The 19,651-nt window shown below is 40.7% G+C and overlaps 8 non-coding genes across 8 annotated transcripts; 3 read left to right on the forward strand and 5 right to left on the reverse strand.

Annotated features, from left to right (window-relative positions):
* Window positions 1-1,621: 1,621 nt before the first annotated feature.
* On the forward strand, window positions 1,622-1,703 carry trnal-aag (transfer RNA leucine (anticodon AAG)). The gene has a single exon. It is a non-coding gene; the product is annotated as a tRNA-Leu (tRNA).
* Window positions 1,704-4,187: 2,484 nt separating this feature from the next.
* On the forward strand, window positions 4,188-4,269 carry trnal-aag (transfer RNA leucine (anticodon AAG)). Its single transcript has one exon. It is a non-coding gene; the product is annotated as a tRNA-Leu (tRNA).
* A 1,008-nt stretch (window positions 4,270-5,277) lies between these two features.
* trnat-agu (transfer RNA threonine (anticodon AGU)) lies at window positions 5,278-5,351 on the reverse strand. Its single transcript has one exon. It is a non-coding gene; the product is annotated as a tRNA-Thr (tRNA).
* A 1,676-nt stretch (window positions 5,352-7,027) lies between these two features.
* On the forward strand, window positions 7,028-7,109 carry trnal-aag (transfer RNA leucine (anticodon AAG)). Its single transcript has one exon. It is a non-coding gene; the product is annotated as a tRNA-Leu (tRNA).
* Window positions 7,110-10,304: 3,195 nt separating this feature from the next.
* trnal-caa (transfer RNA leucine (anticodon CAA)) lies at window positions 10,305-10,417 on the reverse strand. Its single transcript has 2 exons — window positions 10,380-10,417; window positions 10,305-10,350 (listed from the first exon to the last, which is right to left on the reverse strand). It is a non-coding gene; the product is annotated as a tRNA-Leu (tRNA).
* Window positions 10,418-13,173: 2,756 nt separating this feature from the next.
* On the reverse strand, window positions 13,174-13,286 carry trnal-caa (transfer RNA leucine (anticodon CAA)). Its single transcript has 2 exons — window positions 13,249-13,286; window positions 13,174-13,219 (listed from the first exon to the last, which is right to left on the reverse strand). It is a non-coding gene; the product is annotated as a tRNA-Leu (tRNA).
* A 2,756-nt stretch (window positions 13,287-16,042) lies between these two features.
* Window positions 16,043-16,155, reverse strand: trnal-caa (transfer RNA leucine (anticodon CAA)). Its single transcript has 2 exons — window positions 16,118-16,155; window positions 16,043-16,088 (listed from the first exon to the last, which is right to left on the reverse strand). It is a non-coding gene; the product is annotated as a tRNA-Leu (tRNA).
* Window positions 16,156-18,916: 2,761 nt separating this feature from the next.
* trnal-caa (transfer RNA leucine (anticodon CAA)) lies at window positions 18,917-19,029 on the reverse strand. The gene is made up of 2 exons: window positions 18,992-19,029; window positions 18,917-18,962 (listed from the first exon to the last, which is right to left on the reverse strand). It is a non-coding gene; the product is annotated as a tRNA-Leu (tRNA).
* Window positions 19,030-19,651: the final 622 nt, after the last annotated feature.

A 19,651-nucleotide genomic window follows, 5' to 3' on the forward strand; every position in this document is an offset into this window, starting at 1 on the left:
TCAGCTCCATTTGCAATAAAAAAACGTGCGTAACAAAGCTGGAGAGCAGCTGAACTTGTGCTCAGTAGTCAGTATGGTGCTGAGGGTTCAATACTGTCGTTGTTGTATTAGCACGAGCTGCACAGGCTCTGAATCAGACCATTTCAATTAGTCTGATCAGTGCAGGACAAGTTAATGTAGAATTATTGTTTTGTCTGTCTCTTGTTTGTATATAAATGGATGTCTCTGATAACTTAATGTTAGTTTTTATTTTAGTTTTACGATGTAGGTCATGCGTTGATATATGACATGTCTCATTCCTGATTCAGCTCATGTTCCATAGGAGAGAAGAGATTCCTCCTGTTTCTCGTACAACCATATCAGAACAGAAGCCCATGTCACCCAGCTCTGATTCAAGATCGAGTTGCATCTTCAACATTTTGTTTTTGTTTCTGATCATAATTTTCTTTAGTTATGATCAATATTGAACTTTTTCTAAGTAAAACAAAACTAATCAAACATGCAGGCAGATTTTTAAAAAGTATTAGGAGTTGATAGGGCGCTCCTTCGGAATAGTCGTCAGAAAATGTGAGAAAAGGAAAGTTACGTAAACTCTCACACACAGCATTAAAGACTGGAATCTGATCATAAAAAAACTAGCTGTCTCCCCGTCGGTAATCAAACCCCGGTTTCCCGCGTGACAGGCTGGGACACAAACAACCTTACTAACTAGGAGCGCTTGCTAGCTATTAGGAGGCATTTACTCTTAAATATGTTACTGTTTTGGGTTTCGACTTTAATTTTCCCGATACCAGTTTTTTACAAAAGTAAAGGCACATGGCACATGTGTGGCACATCACGTCCGAGTTTAGTGACAACTACCTCAGAGATTGTAAGCTGGGTAGTTTCAGATCAGATCACTTTTTTATCAAAGGTTCAAGCAAACCCGAATACTTTTGCAAGAGACATTTCAGAATCCCAGTCAAATCCAGTAAGATTGCTGGATCCTTTGAATTCGACTGAACTATAGCACAGATCTGCAGTCCACCATTAGAATACTGTGGGTGTGTTGTATAAGCCATACCGCCCAAAATAGTTCTAAAACAGGAGAAGCATCCTCGTTTAGGAATGTGGTATAAAGTGAAATGGTCTGGGAAGAGTCCTACGTTTGAACAGTTCAAAATAGACGTAAAGGGGTATTTACGGACTCTTTCGAAATGTAAGAACGAGCTGTGCGGACCTTATTTTTATTTACCTTGTGTAATCGTTTTTCATAAAGTGTAATTGTATTATAGCATGTGCCCCTGACGATTTTCTTGATACGTTATATGTGCTCTTGTTTGTATTGTATGTAGTTTTGTTGTTCAAATAAAACGTAAAAGACACAACTTTCCGGATGCGGCTGCTGTAAAAATAAAATGACATCAAGGGTGCTGTACGCAGAGGTCTGAAACCTGCTCCACAGAAGATCTTTATCCAGAGGTGTTAAAGAAGTCGAGATCTCGCCATGAGAGGGGAAGCATCTCAGAAAAAGCAGGTGCAGTCGGTTCCACGGTCATAACGCCACTAATTCGGGCGACAAGAGCAAAACCCATCTGGCTTCCTCCGGGCAAGTAATGAGACAAAGAGACAGTGCACAGCGGGTAGCGTGGCCGAGCGGTCTAAGGCGCTGGATTAAGGCTCCAGTCTCTTCGGGGGCGTGGGTTCAAATCCCACTGCTGCCAGGTGCTTCTGTCGAGACCCCCTTTCAGCTGGCTTCAGACGAAGGAAACTGCTTTTTGGCAGTCTCTCGAGAAACTAAGCAAAGTGTTTAAAGATACTTTCTCAGCTTGACATCAAGGCACAAAACAAAAACCTTCTTGCGTCCTCTCAACCCAAAAGCGCTTTGCCACTTTTTGCGTTATGCAGGGAACGATGTCTGCCCAGATCACTTTTGTGTCAATGCAAATCGTAGTGTGCCCTGCGTTTTAATGTTGGCTGTGCTGGCGTGCTGCTTCTGTCTGTGAAACTTGAATGTTCTGCTTCTTCACACCAAATCGTCAGCGGGGGTTGAGCTTGTTAAATCTTTGCGCATAGCGCTCCTTTGGAAGTACTTTGTCCAAGTTCAAAAGCAATCGTGGGATTTACTTCATGCGTGCAAAAAGCATGCCTCGCACGACAGATTTAAATGGGGAATGGAGCCTGCTTCTTGCTGTTTTTCCTGTGGTTGCAGTTACAAAGTTGATCGTGCTTTCACATTCTGTTAACAGTATTCACTGGCTGCGCTTTATCAGTTGGTTCGTAAAGGAATCTCTGCTTCGGTTCCAGAAAAGTCATCTGTAGTGTGTTTTTTTCCGTGCCCATGGCAGTCTTTTAAAGCTGGTAGTAATGGCGGCGAAGTTAATTTTTTATCCTCTTTAAAAGAATAAGGACGGGCTGGGGCGAGCTCCATTTACCACTCTTTCAGCTAACCGCCGAACTCGCGAACTGATTACACTGCAGAGCCACAGGCGCCTCGCTTTTCTCCATTCTCTGGGTTAGGGTGAAAAAAAAACTTTGCTGGTATTAGCTGGCCTGCTGGGAGTACCTCTTCTTCACTGATAAGCAAGATTTGTGTTTCATCTTTCACAAGCTGTATAGATTTCTTTCAAAACAAGTTGTTCCAGAAAGGAAATGAATACTTGCATTCACCTGAATTAAAAGGCATGGGATTTGCCCATAAGGATAAATTCTGTACAGTAAGACAGGAAGAAAGGCACCGCTGGGAATCGGACCCAGGATCTCCTGTTTACTAGACAGGCGCTTTAGTCAACTAAGCCACGGCGCCGGCAAAGTGCTGTCCTTTGACAGCCACTTGGACACGTCTCAACTGCTCTGAGACATCTGCGTTCGGTGTGCACCGAGCCTGCTCGCCTTGCAAGTTGCCTCATTTACATGCGATAGTTCCACCACTAAGAGAAAGGATGAGAAATGGCTTTTATCTGTCACTTTTCATGTCAGAGGATCTCAAAGTGTAATTCCCGTCATTATAGTGTGCTTGTTAGAGACATAGCTGGCACCCAGAGCGCTTTAAATCCGGGAGTCAGCAGCCCAAGACAAGAGAGTTTCCTTCGTCTATGTTTTTTGCGTGAAGGGGGAAACCATGCGTGTGCTGCAAACGATCTTAGTATCGAATTGCCGTCCCACATAACCGATCCGAACAATCTGCTTTACAGAGGAGCACTGCCGGAGCTTTTCGTTGGCAAACTGAAGACCAGGCTGACCTCTTCTGTGACTCTTGAACACTGAGTCTCAAGGTTGTGAATTCAAGCTCCACGCTGGCGGGAAATTCCATAGGTAATGATCACATTTTCTTGCATGCTAATCAAAAGAAATATTAAGAAACTTTTCCCGATACCATTTTTTTACAAAAGTAAAGGCACACGGCACATGTGTGCCACATCACGTCCGAGTTTAGTGACAACTACCTCAGAGATTGTAAGCTGGGTAGTTTCAGATCAGATCACTTTTTTTTATCAAAGGTTCAAGCAAACCCGAATACTTTTACAAGAGACATTTCAGAATCCCAGTCAAATCCAGTAAGATTGCTGGATCCTTTGAATTCGACTGAACTATAGCACAGATCTGCAGTCCACCATTAGAATACTGTGGGTGTGGTGTATAAGCCATACCGCCCAAAATAGTTCTAAAACAGGAGAAGCATCCTCGTTTAGGAATGTGGTATAAAGTGAAATGGTCTGGGAAGAGTCCTACGTTTGAACAGTTCAAAATAGACGTAAAGGGGTATTTACGGACTCTTTCGAAATGTAAGAACGAGCTGTGCGGACCTTATCTTTATTTACCTTGTGTAATCGTTTTTCATAAAGTGTAATTGTATTATAGCATGTGCCCCTGACGATTTTCTTGATACGTTATATGTGCTCTTGTTTGTATTGTATGTAGTTTTGTTGTTCAAATAAAACGTAAAAGACACAACTTTCCGGATGCGGCTGCTGTAATAATAAAATGACATCAAGGGTGCTGTACGCAGAGGTCTGAAACCTGCTCAACAGAAGATCTTTATCAAGAGGTGTTAAAGAAGTCGAGATCTCGCCATGAGAGGGGAAGCATCTCAAAAAAAGCAGGTGCAGTCGGTTCCACGGTCATAACGCCACTAATTCGGGCGACAAGAGCAAAACCCACCTGGCTTCCTCCGGACAAGTAATGAGACAAAGAAACAGTGCACAGCGGGTAGCGTGGCCGAGCGGTCTAAGGCGCTGGATTAAGGCTCCAGTCTCTTCGGGGGCGTGGGTTCAAATCCCACCGCTGCCAGGTGCTTCTGTCGAGACCCCCTTTCAGCTGGCTTCAGACGAAGGGAACTGCTTTTTGGCAGTCTCTCGAGAAACTAAGCAAAGTGTTTAAAGATACTTTCTCAGCTTGACATCAAGGCACAAAACAAAAACCTTCTTGCGTCCTCTCAACCCAAAAGCGCTTTGCCACTTTTTGCGTTCTGCAGGGAACGACGTCTGCCCAGATCACTTTTGTGTCAATGCAAATCGTAGTGTGCCCTGCGTTTTAGTTTTGGCTGTGCTGGCGTGCTGCTTCTGTCTGTGAAACTTGAATGTTCTGCTTCTTCACACCAAATCGTCGGCGGGGGTTGAGCTTGTTAAATCTTTGCGCATAGCGCTCCTTTGGAAGTACTTTGTCCAAGTTCAAAAGCAATCGTGGGATTTACTTCATGCGTGCAAAAAGCATGCCTCGCACGACAGATTTAAATGGGGAATGGAGCTTGCTTCTTGCTGTTTTTCCTGTGGTTGCAGTTACAAAGTTGATCGTGCTTTCACATTCTGTTAACAGTATTCACTGGCTGAGCTTTATCAGTTGGTTCGTGAAGGAATCTCTGCTTCGGTTCCAGAAAAGTCATCTGTAGTGTGTTTTTTTCTGTGCCCATGGCAGTCTTTTAAAGCTGGTAGTAATGGCGGCAAAGTTAATTTTTTATCCTTTTTAAAAGAATAAGGACGGGCTGGGGCGAGCTCCATTTACCACTCTTTCAGCTAACCGCCGAACTCGCGAACTGATTACACTGCAGAGCCACAGGCGCCTCTCTTTTCTCCATTCTCTGGGTTAGGGTGAAAAAAAAACTTTGCTGGTATTAGCTGGCCTGCTGGGAGAACCTCTTCTTCACTGATAAGCAAGATTTGTGTTTCATCTTTCGCAAGCTGTATAGATTTCTTTCAAAACAAGTTGTTCCAGAAAGGAAACGAACACTTGCATTCACCTGAATTAAAAGGCATGGGATTTGCCCATAAGGATAAATTCTGTACAGTAAGACAGGAAGAAAGGCACCGCTGGGAATCGGACCCAGGATCTCCTGTTTACTAGACAGGCGCTTTAGCCAACTTAGCCACGGCGCCGGCAAAGTGCTGTCCTTTGACAGCCACTTGGACACGTCTCAACTGCTCTGAGACATCTGCGTTCGGTGTGCACCGAGCCTGCTCGCCTTGCAAGTTGCCTCATTTACATGCGATAGTTCCACCACTAAGAGAAAGGATGAGAAATGGCTTTTATCTGTCACATTTCATGTCAGAGGATCTCAGTCTGCTTTCCCTGTACAAGAGGATGTCCAACTCATGTAGCTAAAGACGTAGACGACAGTGCTCCACTGAAATCTTGATCTCACAACCCTCGGCATGACTCCGCTGTGTTCCGCTTTAGACAAAGGGGGGAAAAGACTTCTTTCATCACACGTTTTGCACTGTTTACGGTGTTTGCAGTGCTCTTTCTTAAATGAAAACCAGGAATCGGCACCATATGAGGTGAGACTAGATAATATTGGAACAAGTAGCCTCGCCATTCCATGCGTGACGTGAGCAAAGTGTAATTCCTGTCTTTATAGTGTGCTTGTTAGAGACATAGCTGGCACCCAGAGCGCTTTAAATCTGGGAGTCAGCAGCCCAAGACAAGAGAGTTTCCTTCGTCTATGTTTTTTGCGTGAAGGGGGAACATGCGTGTGCTGCAAACGATCTTAGTATCGAAGTGCCTTCCCACATAACCGATCCGAACAATCTGCTTTACAGAGGAGCACTGCCGGAGCTTATCGTTGGCAAACTGAAGACCAGGCTGACCTCTTCTGTGACTCTTGAACACTGAGTCTCAAGGTTGTGAATTCAAACTCCACGCTGGCGAGAAATTCCATAGGTAATGATTACATTTTCTTGCATGCTAATCAAAAGAAATATTAAGAAACTTTTCCCGATACCAGTTTTTTACAAAAGTAAAGGCACACGGCACATGTGTGCCACATCACGTCCGAGTTTAGTGACAACTACCTCAGAGATTGTAAGCTGGGTAGTTTCAGATCAGATCACTTTTTTTATCAAAGGTTCAAGCAAACCCGAATACTTTTGCAAGAGACATTTCAGAATCCCAGTCAAATCCAGTACGATTGCTGGATCCTTTGAATTCGACTGAACTATAGCACAGATCTGCAGTCCACCATTAGAATACTGTGGGTGTGTTGTATAAGCCATACCGCCCAAAATAGTTCTAAAACAGGAGAAGCATCCTCGTTTAGGAATGTGGTATAAAGTGAAATGGTCTGGGAAGAGTCCTACGTTTGAACAGTTCAAAATAGACGTAAAGGGGTATTTACGGACTCTTTCGAAATGTAAGAACAAGCTGTGCGGACCTTATCTTTATTTACTTTGTGTAATCGTTTTTCATAAAGTGTCATTGTATTATAGCATGCGCCCCTGACGATTTTCTTGATACGTTATATGTGCTCTTGTTTGTATTGTATGTAGTTTTGTTGTTCAAATAAAACGTAAAAGACACAACTTTCCGGATGCGGCTGCTGTAATAATAAAATGACATCAAGGGTGCTGTTTGCAGAGGTCTGAAACCTGCTCAACAGAAGATCTTTATCAAGAGGTGTTAAAGAAGTAGAGATCTCGCCATGAGAGGGGAAGCATCTCAGAAAAAGCAGGTGAAGTCGGTTCCACGGTCATAACGCCACTAATTCGGGCGACAAGAGCAAAACCCACCCGGCTTCCTCCGGGCAAGTAATGTGACAAAGAGACAGTGCACAGCGAGTAGCGTGGCCGAGTGGTCTAAGGCGCTGGATTAAGGCTCCAGTCTCTTTTGGGGCGTGGGCTTGAATCCCACTGCTGCTAGGAGTTTTTGTTACAACCACCAAGTGGAGCAATGTGTTAAAAGCTACTTTATCAGCTTAACATCAAAGCAGGGAGAAAAAAGTGCTTCTTCTTCTTAACACAAATTATCGTTTCCACCTTCAGCAGGGAAGTTTGTCTACCAAGATCACTTTTGAGTCAGTGCAAATCACAGTGCGCCCTCAATTTTAATGTCGGTTGTGCTCCTTTTTTCTGTGAAACGTTAATGTTCTGCATTTTCAAGTCGAGTCATCCTCAGGGGTAGAGCTGATTATGTCTTTCCGCATAGCGCTCCATCAGAAATAATTGTCTAAGTTCAAAAGAGATTGTGGGTTTCACTTCAAGCAATCACAAAGCATACCTCAGATGTCAGATCTAAATGGGGAATTTGTTGGTTACGAAGCTGAACGTTTTTCCATGTTCTGCTAAAGTATCCACTGGCTTGCCTTTATAAGCAGTCTTGGAAAGATAAGCTGTGCTTCATCTCAGGAAAAATCATCAGTACTGTCATTTTATTCTGTGTGTATGGCCGTTATTTAAAGTATATAAAAATCACGAGTTCATAGACTTATCCAAATATCAACGGCACCTTGTAAACCTGTCATAAGAATTCCTTCAATCCAATAGTTTCACTCCAGGGAAAAGGCAGGGAAACATAGAGAATTCTTATTTAAAGACAACATCCGTATTGGATTGCATGTAAGCAGGCACCACTCAGAATTCCAAATATGATTTTGAATTCAGTTTTGCAGTGCTTTAGTGCTTTACTACTTTCAGAGAGTCCTTTATTGACCTTGCTGAAGCAGAGAAGCGACATAATCACAATTGTGACCAGTTTTTCTGCTGTTTCTGGTTAATACTGATTATTATTTTGTATTTTGATTAGTATTTTTCGTAGCGTTCTTCCTCAGCTTTTTAGTTATTTGGTGAGCAAGAACCACTGAGAACGAGTCTGAATCAATCAAGAACACATATGGTACTGCTGTCCTGTGTATTACTGCTTCATCCTAATTGAGCTTTTCAGTGTTGAAGAAGACGTTTCCAATTTCGATTGCTGGTTTCAGAGGATGTGCTACAAGATCACAGATTCATTTGAAAAGATTTGGAGATGCATTGGCTGGGATTCAAACCTGGCTCAATTGCATGAAGGCACCTATACTCAGCAACGAGAGGAAAGGAGAAGGGGCCAGAGGTAGTGTGGCTGAATGGTCTAATATGCTGGATTTTAGGCTCCACTCTCTCAGGGGCGTGGGTTTAAATCCCACTACTGCCCAATGTTTCAAGACCTTACTTCCTGTGATTTGTAATATGGTCAGTAAAAGCACTTTATGTAAGTATCTCTTATGTCAGCGCTACAAGTCACTTACTGCTCCACAGGACCGGGGTTCAATCCCTGGCATCTTCAGGTGTTTTATATAACTGTACTCACATCGAAATCTTCTGTTGAGTGAGAACTCTTTGCTCGTGTTCATGAGAGCCAGGTTTACCTTTTGAATCTCACCCGGGATTTCCTGAGAGATCATTCAGTGAGCGAGTCCTCCCTCTGGACTCCGCACTGAGCTGAAAGCTGCACGAATTCCTCACTGTGTGTCCTGTACTGTTACAGGTGGTCCAGCGTAAATGTGCAGCACAGTGATATGAACAACTTGAACTTTTTCTGTATGTGAAGGAAAATGCAAAAGAGCATGTAAAGTATTGATCATATAAAATATCCATGGTACAACTCGAGAAAAAACTGAAGCACAAAACAGCGACTTTTGATGATTACAAGAGATTCAAGAAACACAACCGTCCGCAGATGGGTTCGGATCCTGAACGCTTAAGTCAAAAGAACAAAAGCGAAGTAAACTCTCTTCATTGTCTTATAGTTTATGTAATAAAACAATTTTTTACTTTCTTTATAATTTCTTACTGTTGATAGACGATTTATTGAATTTTAACAGAATCACAATTACAAATATTTGGGGTTAAACTGTTATTCACATACTCTAACAAAGAGAAACGTTAGTGTCTTCCGGTGTGTGAGCCAATTTCTCAAAACATTAAAAAATAAGTTATAGAAATTGAATTGTTCTACTTTTTAGGCTTGCATAGTCTTATTCATATTTCAGTTAAGCCTTTTCTTCTGTAGTAATTTCATTTGATATTAAAATTAGTCCTGATTTACAAGAATTTTGTAATAAGTTTAAGTTTAGGAAAAACGTGCCCAGAAGCTACCAAAACTGGTAATGTTCACATAATGTGTAATGCCAAAGCAGCAGTTGGGGTGGGAAACAAAAGGCATTTCTTGGTATGAATCCTAAAACTTCATAGCTGGCATTCTAGGACTTCTTGCTTCAGATAAAGCTGTCAATACATCATAGATTTCTACTCAATCAATATTAGCAATGTTATCACTACCGAACACTAAATATAGATCCTGGCAATAATTCATGAGTTGTTTGTAAGAAAATTGTTTATGGTTTTTTTTAACATATTTTCAATACCAGACAAAAAGTCGAAAGTTTCAATTTCATGCAACTGATGAAATCTCTCTTCAATGGAAGTTATAAGTACAGTACATCCAAAATACTGCGGAATCAATCAAATTTACATGTTTCTTGTGGATCCAGAAGATCATTTTGAGACTCAAAACATGCCTGTCTTTTCTTTTTTCGAGGACGAAGGAGTAGCAGCAGTAGTAGCAGTTATGGCAAGAACGTGTTTAGAGTTCAGGACTTCTCATTTCTAATGCAGAGCCATCGACTCGGAAAGCACCGCCCGCGATAAAAGAAATTGCAGAATTGGTCTGTTCATGCTGCCTACACGCTTTGAATTGCTGGCATTTTCTGCAAGCGTTCCTTTTTGAGGGTTCATGAAATTCCTCACATTTGAGCCAACACTAAAATATTTCATTCGGGGTCGCCTAATTCATAGTGCAAACCGAATCTACAGGGGAATGCTGTGGCACATGAAGCCGTTTGTTATTCTGTTGTGAGGTGTGAGGGGCGGAATGCAAATCGAGTTGGTGAATAGAAAATGAAACAGGAGTCACTTCTTGAGCTACGAATTCCAAAAAGTATGAAAACCTGTGCATTTTAACAGTGCAGAATACTCACAAATTGCACTGAGTTGCTTGCTTTCTTCTGCTGCTTTTATATTTCAGTCATTCACTGTCAGCTAGCACTGGAACAATTCAAGAGAGGTAAAAACGGAAGCTGTCAGGAGTGGGATTTGAGCCTACGCCTCCATTTGGAGACCAGAACACCCAAGCCAGCTGGAAAGACACATGTCCTTGAGTCTGGCGCCTTAGACCACTCGGCCACCCTGACAAGCGAAAGCAAGTGGTGTGCTGAATGCACCAGTAGTTGACTAAACTGAGTTTCTTCCCTGAAATTATTTGCTTGCGAAGACCCAAGTTGCCTTGAATGGATCTTGGAAATCAAATATACGGATGGATTGTTATTCGGTTGTGAGTTTTGAGGGGCGTATTATAAATTGAGTTGGTGAAAAGGCGCTTTTTGTTAGTCTGTCGGGAGGCTGCACAAGGTGTTTAGAGGGAGAATTCTAAAAGGCAGGCTCTCTATGTTTAACATCAAGAAAGATTTTTTTTTCTCAATGGAAATGCTCTTTGGCGCTTTCAGCTTTACGTAGGGAACAACGTCTGCCGAGACCACTTTTGAGCCAGTGCAAATGGTAATGTGCCACCAAGTACATTTAATATTGGCTGTGGTAGCGAGCTGCTTTTGTTTGTGAAGCTTTTACTTCTTTAAGCTGAATCATCGGCAGGAGTAGCTTATTAAATCTTTGCTCATTGCGCTCCATCAGAAATACCTTGTCCATGTTCAAAAGAGATCAGGGGATTTACTTCATGCTTTCACATCGCATACCTTACACGGAAGATTTAAATGGGGAATTGATTGTGCTTCTTGATGTTGTTCCTGTGGTTGCCTTGGTTACAATGGTGAACGTTCTTCCACGTTCTGCTAGAGTATCCACTGGGTGGGCTTTATCAATTGGCTCGGATAGGTCATCAGTGCTCCGTCTCCAGAAAAATAATCAGCACTGTCTTTTTTCTGTGCGCACGACCGTCTTTTAAAACATATAAAATCACGAGTTCATTGATTTCTCCAAATAACAACAATACATTTTAACCCTTCAATCCAATAGTTTTACTCCAAGTAAAAAGCAGCGCAATATATAGAAAGATGACATTCAAAGATTTCAATGTTCTTATTGGATTGCCTGTATGCAGATTTCACTCAGAATTGCTAATATGATTTTAATTCAGTTTTTCTCTACTACTTTCAGTCTTTTATTGACCTTGCTGAAGCAGAGAAGTGACATAATCACAAATGCAACCAGTTGTGCAGCTGTTTCTGGTTAATAATGATTAATGCGAAAAAAAAACAGCTCCTTGCATTAAGAGTCCTCCCTCTGGATTCCTCTGAAAGCTGCGCGAATTACTCACTGCGTGTCCTGTACTGTGTAGCACAGTGACAAGAACGCCTTGAGTTTTTTTCCGTATGTGAAGGAAAATGCAAAAGAGCATGAAAAGTATTGATGGTATAAAATATCCATGGTACAACTCAAGAAAGAACTGAAGGACAAAACAATGACATTTGATGATTACAAGAGAAACACAACCGTCCGAACATGGGCTTGGATCCTGACCGCTTGCGTTAAAAGACAAAGCAAAGGATATAACCTGTAAATGTCTTCATGTCTTACAGTTTATGAAATACCACAATTTCTTACTTTTTTGATAATTTCTTACTATTGATAGATGCTTTTTTAAATTTTAACAGAATCACAATTACAAACAAATGGGGTTAAACTGTTATTCACATACTCTAACGAAGAGAAACGTTAGTGTCTTCCGGTGTGTGAGCCCATCTCTCAAAAAATAAAAAAATAAGTTCTATAAATTGAATTGTTCTATTTTTCAGGCTTGCATAGTCTTATTCATATTTCAGTTAAGCCTTTTCCTCTGTAGTGATTTCATTTGATATTAAAATTAGTCCTGATTTACAATTTTTGGACATGGTTCATCTTAAAGAATTTTGTAATAAGTTTCAGTTTAGGAAAATCGTGCCCAGAAGCTACCAAAACTGGTAATGTTCACATAATGTGTAAAGCAAAAGCAGCAGTTGGGGTGGGAAACAAAAGGCATTTCTTGGTATGAATCCTTAAACTTCATAGATGGCGTTCTAGGACTTCTCGCTTCAGATAAAGCTGTCAATAAATCATAGATTTCTACTCAATCAATATCAGCAGTGTTATCACTACCGAACGCTAAATATAGATCCTGGCAATAATTCATGAGTTGTTTGTTAGAAAATTGTTTATGGCTTTTTTAAAACATATTTTCAATACCAGACAAAAAGTCGAAAGTTTCAATTTCATGCAACTGATGAAATCTCTCTTCGATGGAAGTTATAAGTACAGTACATCCAAAATACTGCGGAATCAATCAAATGTACATGTTTCTTGTGGATCCAGAAGATCATTTTGAGACTCAAAACATGCCTGTCTTTTCTTTTTTCGAGGACGAAGGAGTAGCAGCAGGAGTAGCAGTAATGGCAAGAACGTGTTTAGAGTTCAGCACTTCTCATTTCTAATGCAGAGCCATCGACTCGGAAAGCACCGCCCGCGATAAAAGAAATTGCAGAATTGGTCTCTTCATGCTGCCTACACGCTTTGAATTGCTGGCATTTTCTGCAAGCGTTCCTTTTTGAGGGTTCATGAAATTCCTCACATTTGAGCCAACACTAAAATATTTCATTCGGGGTCGCCTAATTCATAGTGCAAACCGAATCTACAGGGGAATGCTGTGGCACATGAAGCCGTTTGTTATTCTGTTGTGAGGTGTGAGGGGCGGAATGCAAATCGAGTTGGTGAATAGAAAATGAAACAGGAGTCACTTCTTGAGCTACGAATTCCAAAAAGTATGAAAACCTGTGCATTTTAACAGTGCAGAATACTCACAAATTGCACTGAGTTGCTTGCTTTCTTCTGCTGCTTTTATATTTCAGTCATTCACTGTCAGCTAGCACTGGAACAATTCAAGAGAGGTAAAAACAGAAACTGTCAGGAGTGGGATTTGAACCCACACCTCCATTTGGAGACCAGAACACCCAAGCCAGCTGAAAAGACACATGTCCTTGAGTCTGGCGCCTTAGACCACTCGGCCACCCTGACAAGCGAAAGCAAGTGGTGTGCTGAATGCACCAGTAGTTGACTAAACTGAGTTTCTTCCCTGAAATTATTTGCTTGCGAAGACCCAAGTTGCCTTGAATGGATCTTGGAAATCAAATATACGGATGGATTGTTATTCAGTTGTGAGTTTTTAGGGGCGTATTATAAATTGAGTTGGTGAAAAGGCGCTTTTTGTTAGTCTGTCGGGAGGCTGCACAAGGTGTTTAGAGGGAGAATTCTAAAAGGCAGGCTCTCTATGTTTAACATCAAGAAAGATTTTTTTTTCTCAATGGAAATGCTCTTTGGCGCTTTCAGCTTTACGTAGGGAACAACGTCTGCCGAGACCACTTTTGAGCCAGTGCAAATGGTAATGTGCCACCAAGTACATTTAATATTGGCTGTGGTAGCGAGCTGCTTTTGTTTGTGAAGCTTTTACTTCTTTAAGCTGAATCATCGGCAGGAGTAGCTTATTAAATCTTTGCTCATTGCGCTCCATCAGAAATACCTTGTCCATGTTCAAAAGAGATCAGGGGATTTACTTCATGCTTTCACATCGCATACCTTACACGGAAGATTTAAATGGGGAATTGATTGTGCTTCTTGATGTTGTTCCTGTGGTTGCCTTGGTTACAATGGTGAACGTTCTTCCACGTTCTGCTAGAGTATCCACTGGGTGGGCTTTATCAATTGGCTCGGATAGGTCATCAGTGCTCCGTCTCCAGAAAAATAATCAGCACTGTCTTTTTTCTGTGCGCACGACCGTCTTTTAAAACATATAAAATCACGAGTTCATTGATTTCTCCAAATAACAACAATACATTTTAACCCTTCAATCCAATAGTTTTACTCCAAGTAAAAAGCAGCGCAATATATAGAAAGATGACATTCAAAGATTTCAATGTTCTTATTGGATTGCCTGTATGCAGATATCACTCAGAATTGCTAATATGATTTTAATTCAGTTTTTCTCTACTACTTTCAGTCTTTTATTGACCTTGCTGAAGCAGAGAAGTGACATAATCACAAATGCAACCAGTTGTGCAGCTGTTTCTGGTTAATAATGATTAATGCGAAAAAAAAACAGCTCCTTGCATTAAGAGTCCTCCCTCTGGATTCCTCTGAAAGCTGCGCGAATTACTCACTGCGTGTCCTGTACTGTGTCGCACAGTGACAAGAACGCCTTGAGTTTTTTTCCGTATGTGAAGGAAAATGCAAAAGAGCATGAAAAGTATTGATGGTATAAAATATCCATGGTACAACTCAAGAAAGAACTGAAGGACAAAACAATGACATTTGATGATTACAAGAGAAACACAACCGTCCGAACATGGGCTTGGATCCTGACCGCTTGCGTTAAAAGACAAAGCAAAGGATATAACCTGTAAATGTCTTCATGTCTTACAGTTTATGAAATACCACAATTTCTTACTTTTTTGATAATTTCTTACTATTGATAGATGCTTTTTTAAATTTTAACAGAATCACAATTACAAACAAATGGGGTTAAACTGTTATTCACATACTCTAACGAAGAGAAACGTTAGTGTCTTCCGGTGTGTGAGCCCATCTCTCAAAAAATAAAAAAATAAGTTCTATAAATTGAATTGTTCTATTTTTCAGGCTTGCATAGTCTTATTCATATTTCAGTTAAGCCTTTTCCTCTGTAGTGATTTCATTTGATATTAAAATTAGTCCTGATTTACAATTTTTGGACATGGTTCATCTTAAAGAATTTTGTAATAAGTTTCAGTTTAGGAAAATCGTGCCCAGAAGCTACCAAAACTGGTAATGTTCACATAATGTGTAAAGCAAAAGCAGCAGTTGGGGTGGGAAACAAAAGGCATTTCTTGGTATGAATCCTTAAACTTCATAGATGGCGTTCTAGGACTTCTCGCTTCAGATAAAGCTGTCAATAAATCATAGATTTCTACTCAATCAATATCAGCAGTGTTATCACTACCGAACGCTAAATATAGATCCTGGCAATAATTCATGAGTTGTTTGTTAGAAAATTGTTTATGGCTTTTTTAAAACATATTTTCAATACCAGACAAAAAGTCGAAAGTTTCAATTTCATGCAACTGATGAAATCTCTCTTCGATGGAAGTTATAAGTACAGTACATCCAAAATACTGCGGAATCAATCAAATGTACATGTTTCTTGTGGATCCAGAAGATCATTTTGAGACTCAAAACATGCCTGTCTTTTCTTTTTTCGAGGACGAAGGAGTAGCAGCAGGAGTAGCAGTAATGGCAAGAACGTGTTTAGAGTTCAGCACTTCTCATTTCTAATGCAGAGCCATCGACTCGGAAAGCACCGCCCGCGATAAAAGAAATTGCAGAATTGGTCTGTTCATGCTGCCTACACGCTTTGAATTGCTGGCATTTTCTGCAAGCGTTCCTTTTTGAGGGTTCATGAAATTCCTCACATTTGAGCCAACACTAAAATATTTCATTCGGGGTCGCCTAATTCATAGTGCAAACCGAATCTACAGGGGAATGCTGTGGCACATGAAGCCGTTTGTTATTCTGTTGTGAGGTGTGAGGGGCGGAATGCAAATCGAGTTGGTGAATAGAAAATGAAACAGGAGTCACTTCTTGAGCTACGAATTCCAAAAAGTATGAAAACCTGTGCATTTTAACAGTGCAGAATACTCACAAATTGCACTGAGTTGCTTGCTTTCTTCTGCTGCTTTTATATTTCAGTCATTCACTGTCAGCTAGCACTGGAACAATTCAAGAGAGGTAAAAACAGAAGCTGTCAGGAGTGGGATTTGAACCCACGCCTGCATTTGGAGACCAGAACACCCAAGCCAGCTGAAAAGACACATGTCCTTGAGTCTGGCGCCTTAGACCACTCGGCCACCCTGACAAGCGAAAGCAAGTGGTGTGCTGAATGCACCAGTAGTTGACTAAACTGAGTTTCTTCCCTGAAATTATTTGCTTGCGAAGACCCAAGTTGCCTTGAATGGATCTTGGAAATCAAATATACGGATGGATTGTTATTCGGTTGTGAGTTTTTAGGGGCGTATTATAAATTGAGTTGGTGAAAAGGCGCTTTTTGTTAGTCTGTCGGGAGGCTGCACAAGGTGTTTAGAGGGAGAATTCTAAAAGGCAGGCTCTCTATGTTTAACATCAAGAAAGATTTTTTTTTCTCAATGGAAATGCTCTTTGGCGCTTTCAGCTTTACGTAGGGAACAACGTCTGCCGAGACCACTTTTGAGCCAGTGCAAATGGTAATGTGCCACCAAGTACATTTAATATTGGCTGTGGTACCGAGCTGCTTTTGTTTGTGAAGCTTTTACTTCTTTAAGCTGAATCATCGGCAGGAGTAGCTTATTAAATCTTTGCTCATTGCGCTCCATCAGAAATACCTTGTCCATGTTCAAAAGAGATCAGGGGATTTACTTCATGCTTTCACATCGCATACCTTACACGGAAGATTTAAATGGGGAATTGATTGTGCTTCTTGATGTTGTTCCTGTGGTTGCCTTGGTTACAATGGTGAACGTTCTTCCACGTTCTGCTAGAGTATCCACTGGGTGGGCTTTATCAATTGGCTCGGATAGGTCATCAGTGCTCCGTCTCCAGAAAAATAATCAGCACTGTCTTTTTTCTGTGCGCACGACCGTCTTTTAAAACATATAAAATCACGAGTTCATTGATTTCTCCAAATAACAACAATACATTTTAACCCTTCAATCCAATAGTTTTACTCCAAGTAAAAAGCAGCGCAATATATAGAAAGATGACATTCAAAGATTTCAACGTTCTTATTGGATTGCCTGTATGCAGATATCACTCAGAATTGCTAATATGATTTTAATTCAGTTTTTCTCTACTACTTTCAGAGTCTTTTATTGACCTTGCTGAAGCAGAGAAGTGACATAATCACAAATGCAACCAGTTGTGCAGCTGTTTCTGGTTAATAATGATTAATGCGAAAAAAAAAAAACAGCTCCTTGCATTAAGAGTCCTCCCTCTGGATTCCTCTGAAAGCTGCGCGAATTACTCACTGCGTGTCCTGTACTGTGTAGCACAGTGACAAGAACGCCTTGAGTTTTTTTCCGTATGTGAAGGAAAATGCAAAAGAGCATGAAAAGTATTGATGGTATAAAATATCCATGGTACAACTCAAGAAAGAACTGAAGGACAAAACAATGACATTTGATGATTACAAGAGAAACACAACCGTCCGAACATGGGCTTGGATCCTGACCGCTTGCGTTAAAAGACAAAGCAAAGGATATAACCTGTAAATGTCTTCATGTCTTACAGTTTATGAAATACCACAATTTCTTACTTTTTTGATAATTTCTTACTATTGATAGATGCTTTTTTAAATTTTAACAGAATCACAATTACAAACAAATGGGGTTAAACTGTTATTCACATACTCTAACGAAGAGAAACGTTAGTGTCTTCCGGTGTGTGAGCCCATCTCTCAAAAAATAAAAAAATAAGTTCTATAAATTGAATTGTTCTATTTTTCAGGCTTGCATAGTCTTATTCATATTTCAGTTAAGCCTTTTCCTCTGTAGTGATTTCATTTGATATTAAAATTAGTCCTGATTTACAATTTTTGGACATGGTTCATCTTAAAGAATTTTGTAATAAGTTTCAGTTTAGGAAAATCGTGCCCAGAAGCTACCAAAACTGGTAATGTTCACATAATGTGTAAAGCAAAAGCAGCAGTTGGGGTGGGAAACAAAAGGCATTTCTTGGTATGAATCCTTAAACTTCATAGATGGCGTTCTAGGACTTCTCGCTTCAGATAAAGCTGTCAATACATCATAGATTTCTACTCAATCAATATCAGCAGTGTTATCACTACCGAACGCTAAATATAGATCCTGGCAATAATTCATGAGTTGTTTGTTAGAAAATTGTTTATGGCTTTTTTAAAACATCTTTTCAATACCAGACAAAAAGTCGAAAGTTTCAATTTCATGCAACTGATGAAATCTCTCTTCGATGGAAGTTATAAGTACAGTACATCCAAAATACTGCGGAATCAATCAAATGTACATGTTTCTTGTGGATCCAGAAGATCATTTTGAGACTCAAAACATGCCTGTCTTTTCTTTTTTCGAGGACGAAGGAGTAGCAGCAGGAGTAGCAGTAATGGCAAGAACGTGTTTAGAGTTCAGCACTTCTCATTTCTAATGCAGAGCCATCGACTCGGAAAGCACCGCCTGCGATAAAAGAAATTGCAGAATTGGTCTGTTCATGCTGCCTACACGCTTTGAATTGCTGGCATTTTCTGCAAGCATTCCTTTTTGAGGGTTCATGAAATTCCTCACATTTGAGCCAACACTAAAATATTTCATTCGGGGTCGCCTAATTCATAGTGCAAACCGAATCTACAGGGGAATGCTGTGGCACATGAAGCCGTTTGTTATTCTGTTGTGAGGTGTGAGGGGCGGAATGCAAATCGAGTTGGTGAATAGAAAATGAAACAGGAGTCACTTCTTGAGCTACGAATTCCAAAAAGTATGAAAACCTGTGCATTTTAACAGTGCAGAATACTCACAAATTGCACTGAGTTGCTTGCTTTCTTCTGCTGCTTTTATATTTCAGTCATTCACTGTCAGCTAGCACTGGAACAATTCAAGAGAGGTAAAAACAGAAGCTGTCAGGAGTGGGATTTGAACCCACGCCTGCATTTGGAGACCAGAACACCCAAGCTAGCTGGAAAGACACATGTCCTTGAGTCTGGCGCCTTAGACCACTCGGCCACCCTGACAAGCAAGGTGGTGTGCTGAATGCACCAGTAGTTGACTTAACTAAGTTTCTTCCCTGAAATTATTTGCTTGCGAAGACCCAAGTTGCCTTGAATGGATCTTGGAAATCAAATATACGGATGGATTGTTATTCGGTTGTGAGTTTTGAGGGGCGTATTATAAATTGAGTTGGTGAAAAGGCGCTTTTTGTTAGTCTGTCGGGAGGCTGCACAAGGTGTTTAGAGGGAGAATTCTAAAAGGCAGGCTCTCTATGTTTAACATCAAGAAAGATTTTTTTTTCTCAATGGAAATGCTCTTTGGCGCTTTCAGCTTTACGTAGGGAACAACGTCTGCCGAGACCACTTTTGAGCCAGTGCAAATGGTAATGTGCCACCAAGTACATTTAATATTGGCTGTGGTAGCAAGCTGCTTTTGTTTGTGAAGCTTTTACTTCTTTAAGCTGAATCATCAGCAGGAGTAGCTTATTAAATCTTTGCTCATTGCGCTCCATCAGAAATACCTTGTCCATGTTCAAAAGAGATCAGGGGATTTACTTCATGCTTTCACATCGCATACCTTACACGAAAGATTTAAATGGGGAATTGATTGTGCTTCTTGATGTTGTTCCTGTGGTTGCCTTGGTTA

The sequence above is a fragment of the Lepisosteus oculatus genome, chromosome 14, assembly GCF_040954835.1.
Source record: "Lepisosteus oculatus isolate fLepOcu1 chromosome 14, fLepOcu1.hap2, whole genome shotgun sequence".
NCBI lineage: Eukaryota > Metazoa > Chordata > Actinopteri > Semionotiformes > Lepisosteidae > Lepisosteus > Lepisosteus oculatus.